Source organism: Porites lutea, chromosome 5 (genome assembly GCF_958299795.1).
Source record: "Porites lutea chromosome 5, jaPorLute2.1, whole genome shotgun sequence".
Taxonomy (NCBI): domain Eukaryota; kingdom Metazoa; phylum Cnidaria; class Anthozoa; order Scleractinia; family Poritidae; genus Porites; species Porites lutea.
The window spans coordinates 44,250,678-44,255,677 of record NC_133205.1 but is presented as its reverse complement, the minus strand read 5'-3'; the positions used below and the strand labels follow the sequence as shown (position 1 = coordinate 44,255,677).

The 5,000-nt window shown below is 44.8% G+C and overlaps 2 non-coding genes across 2 annotated transcripts; both read right to left on the bottom strand.

Annotated features, from left to right (window-relative positions):
* Positions 1-156: 156 nt before the first annotated feature.
* Positions 157-320, bottom strand: LOC140939873 (U1 spliceosomal RNA). Its single transcript, XR_012166192.1, has one exon. It is a non-coding gene; the product is annotated as a U1 spliceosomal RNA (small nuclear RNA).
* A 239-nt stretch (positions 321-559) lies between these two features.
* LOC140939447 (U2 spliceosomal RNA) lies at positions 560-746 on the bottom strand. The gene has a single exon (XR_012165796.1). It is a non-coding gene; the product is annotated as a U2 spliceosomal RNA (small nuclear RNA).
* Between the last annotated feature and the right edge of the window lie 4,254 nt (positions 747-5,000).

Below are 5,000 nucleotides of genomic sequence, written 5' to 3'. Positions count from 1 at the left end.
CTTCTCTTCTTCTCTTTCTCTGTGCTGTTTTGTTTGTATCGATCGATCACCTGTATGTGAAACAATCACACGCGCGCACGTTACCAGTTGTATCATTGGCGCGCGTGTTTTTCAATAACCTGTGGACCGCGCTAGATACAATAATTACTACTAAACCGGGGACTAGCGCGAACGCAGGTCCCCACTACCAGAAATTATACGCTCGAGTTACCCACATTTGGGGTAATCGCAAGGGTCAACCCAATCGAAGTGCAATGAGAGGGCCTCACCTTGAGAGGACTGCCTCCTTGATCACAGTGCCTCCCGCGTCAGGTAAGTATGAAAAGCTAGGACCAACGACCGGCAGCGGAAAAACTGCTTTCCTCTTAGGGCCCTTGTGGTAACTGCGCAAGTCCAGACGGCCACAGGACTCCAGTTATGTGACCGACGGCTCGCCTAAATAGAAGCCTGACGCGGGGGACACCAGTGAGCCACAGGGTACCCAGATGTTGAAAAAACAAGCACAGGAAAAAAATATAGAAATACATGTCTCTTATTAATTGAATATTTCTTCCCCAAGGGGAAGTGGGCCGCACTCGGAGGTAGTGCTATACCGAGGCAACCCGTGGCTGGGACGAGGCAAGCCTCCTTTCCACAGCCCAATTCCAAAAATCAGTTTAATATATGAGCTGCTCAATGAGCAGCGTATCAGATATTAAGCTGATAAGAACAGATTTTTTTTTTTTTATAAAAACCACATACTTTATTCACTTATAAACTCGCTATGTACAGAAGAAACAACTACTACCTAAAGTTATACAAAGTGGAATTATACTAGAAACAGAAGACAAGAATATCGTTGCGAATGATGCAGAAGCCTGGGTCTACCCAGGTGCGCACGAATTTCTCCCGAGGGAGGCGGTGAAAGTCTAATTTCACCCTTCCCTTGATAGAATGGAGCGCGTACTTAATGAGCGCGGAAGCATCTTCGCGACCGTTGTAAAAAGTGCTCTTATTGCGAAACATCCAGACTGAGTAAACGATATTCTTAATAATAAAACGCGCGATAAGACTCTTTTTAGGATCACATTGAAAGGCGAAGAAGAAAATAGTAAGCAGATTAACAAGGAATCGAGAACCAGTTACAGCGGAAAGGAGGGGACGAAAGTGAGCCCAGACTCTTTTAGCACGAGGACAGTTAAGAAAACAATGATCAATTGTCTCCCTCCGGCCGCATACCGCACACTGACTAGAACGTATATATCCCCAACGGTACAAAGCATCGCGAACTTTGATACCCCGAAGGGTTATTAACCAGAAAAGATCATTAACGCGATTATCACACAGGGAGTCCCTCACCTTGGCCCAGTGATCGCGAAGCGAGAAGCCTGGGCCGAGGAAGGGGACCCATGCGCGGTGTAGAGAAGGCGGAGAAAAGTTTTTGTTTAGCGCGTTATAAATAGCCTTAGTAGTAAGCGGAACGAAAGTTAAGTCTAGGCGCGATAAAGTCGATATACAAGAAGAGTAAAAGCTAGTAGGATTAAATGAATGAGGCGAAGAATTATCTCTTAGAGGCAACCATTGAGGAAGAAAACGAGCTAGGTGCCACCCGGCAAAATACTTACACAAAAAGAAACTTTTATCATCTGGATCGTTAAGAGTAGCCACGAGAGACGAAACGCGTAAAGCTTCACATTTACGAGGAAAATTGGTGAGGCCGAGACCTCCTTCAGGAACACTACAAGAACACGATTTACGAGAAACAGTTTCGATTTTCGAGCCCCATATAAAGGGCCAGATAAGCTGGTTGACTCTACGAGATACCCATTCAGGAAGTAAAAGAACGCGCGCTAGATAATAGAATTTACTAAGACCGATTACATTAACAATGAGACATTTACCTAATAAAGAGAGAGAACGAGATTTCCACAAATTAATCGATTTTTCAAGCTTAGTTAACTTAGATGACCAATTATCTTGTTCAACTGGGATAACTCCGAACCATACCCCTAACACCTTCATTTTCTTAACCCATGTGAGGCCAAGCGGCTCGTCCGCGCGCGATCTCCACGCGCCGAGCCACATGGCCTCAGTCTTGGAACGATTTAATTTTGCACCCGACCCTCTCTCATAAATAGAAACTAAATTAAATAATTGTACTAAAGAAGAAACATTTTTAAGAAAGGTGGTTGTGTCGTCTGCATACTGGCGGACACGGAAATGCGCGCCACCAGAACCTGGTAAAAGAAACCCAGAAATAAAAGGAGAAGAACGAATTTGAGAGGCCAAGACCTCTACACACAAAACATAAAGTAAGGGAGAGAGAGGGTCGCCTTGGCGAACACCTCTCTTTAATTCGATTTTGCCAGAAAGATATCCGTTAAGAATGATACGCATGTTTGCACCAGTGTAAAGTGTGTGAACCCATTTAACGAAGCTAGGTCCGAAGCCTAAATGCTCTAGGAGGCGGAATAAGAAAGAATGATTTACACGATCGAAAGCCTTTTCTTGATCTAAACTAACAAGAATACCAGATTCATTCGTCCGCTCAATATAATCTAGAACATCGCGTAATAAGGTGACATTAGAGGTAATCGAGCGACCAGGAACAGAACAGGTCTGATCCGGGTCAACAAGGCTACCCAAAACACGAGATAACCGCAAGGTAATAACCTTAGACAAAATTTTATAATCGGTGTTTAAAAGTGAGATAGGTCTCCAATTCTTTAAATCTTTAACGTCACCGCGTTTTTTAAAAATCAAGCGCGTTACACTGGTTTGCAAGGATTCAGGTAAGCATTCCTCTGTGAAGCAGAAATTATACAAACGACACAACAAAGGAGCTAAGAGATGCCAAAATTTTAAGTAAAATTCTAAAGTAAACCCATCGGGTCCGGGAGATTTATTTAGGGATAAACTTTTAACGGATTCGGCGAGTTCTTCAAGAGAAATAGGCCCGTCGCAAGAAAAAGATTCATCAGGAGTAAGCTTAGTATTCAGTTGAAAAAATAAATGTTGTTGACAGGCCATGTCAACAGGTTCTTCAGAAAACAATTGAGTGTAAAACTCCACGTGCACTCGGTCAAGGTCAGCACGGGAGGTAACCTCATTACCATTTGAATCATGCATGGAAATTACGCGATTTTTCTCAATTCGTTCTCGTTCTAAACGGAAAAAATACCGAGTAGGCTTTTCGCCTTCTTCGATCCAACGGGCCCTACTTCTCGTCTTAACTCCATCAATTTCTAAACTAAATAAAGCAAAAAGGCGAGCTTCCAAGGCGATGATCTCAGCCGAGACTGAGGCATCACCTTGAATTAAGAGTTGTTTACATAGAATTAAGCGGTTTGTCAAAGTAACCTTCTCACGATTTAATTCGGTACGTTTTTGCTTAGCAAAATTTATACACTCCTCCTTAAGACTGAGCTTAAGAAACTCCCACCAATTTTTAAGTGAAGAAAATCGGGAAATACAATTAGCTAAATCTGAAATACGGGACGATAAGTGGTCGCAAAAATCGGCGTCGGCTAGCAAAGAGTTATTGAATTTCCATAAACCGGGGCCTTGGGGGGAAAATTGAGAAAGATCGATCACAAGATCAACGAGGTCATGATCGGAAAAACAACACGGACGAATAGATGAGGAGGAAATAAACTGTACAAGATCAGAAGAAACATAAAATTTATCCAGGCGACTAGCTATAGAGAAATCGGAATTAAACCAGGTGAACTCGCGTGACTTAGGGTGTTGTTTACGCCAGATATCAATTAAGTGAAAATGCTCTTTGAAATCTGAAATAGCGCGACAAATAGAAATATTACCACCGAATTTATCCAGATCACTAACGTAACCGTTAAAATCGCCGCAAATAATAGTGCTACCTGCCGGGATAAAAAATTCATGCAGATTTTCAAAAAAAGATTTACGTTCAGTCGGATTAGTAGGAGCGTAAATACCAAGAAGGTTAATTTGACAGCCAGAAAAATCAATTAAAAAACTAAGAACACGACCGCTTGAATCTTTACGCCACGAAAGACATTTACCCTCGAATGAAGGATGAAAAAGAGCGCAAATCCCGCCCTGTCTACCTATGGCAGGGGACCAGAAACTAGGTCCGGACCAGCGAGCAGACAGGGACTTAATCTGCTGATCAGTAGAAATAAGCGACTCCTGAAAAAACGCGATATCATAGTTTGCACGCACAAGATCAAAGATCAGATCGGCTTTGCGATCAAAACCCCGAGAATTTAAGGTCACTATCTTGAAATTGAAGGCGTAAAAATTCAAGTGACCGGCCCAGGATCGTTACCGTGATCAGAAGAAGTAGAAGGGGGAGCAGACAGGGAATCCGCGGAAACCGCGGATAAGTCCCTAGCCGCTCTCCCTGACGGCACAGGAGTTGGATGAGTGGCCCTCCTGTGCAGGGCCAATAGGGGCTCCGGCATCGGAGCTGGATGGCGTCGGGACGAACGGCGACCAGAGCGCATCGGCCCGAAGCCAGACTGTTCCTGCTGGATAGGGGGGTCCGGGGGGACTGTCGGTTCTACGGTCGGCTCGGCCTCCGTAGAGGAAAATAAGGGCTGGGATTCCTCAGTATGGTCAGCGGCTTCCTTCTCGGCCACAGCATCGTCATAGTCATCATCATCGTCATCGTCATCATCATCGTCGTTAACATCATTACCATCCTCACTACCCTCCTCACTACCATCATCATTATCATTATCGTCATCAGAGCTCATATCATCATCATCGTCAGCACCAGCATTAGTGTCATCCTCAGCGGGGGTTGAGTTGTCAGGGGGGTCATCGGGGGGGATAGAGAAGGCATCCAAGCTGTCATCACTGCCAAAGAGGCTACGTAAAATTACCAGCCCCTGTGAGTCCAGGATATCCGAGTCATCCGGTGAGGGGGGGGACAGCACCGGGGGGGGTACTTCTGCGGATGAAGATTCTTGCCTCGGTTCTTCGCGGGCCTGTTCTTGGTCGCGTATCTGCTCTTGTTGCTCTTGTTCCTGAGCAGG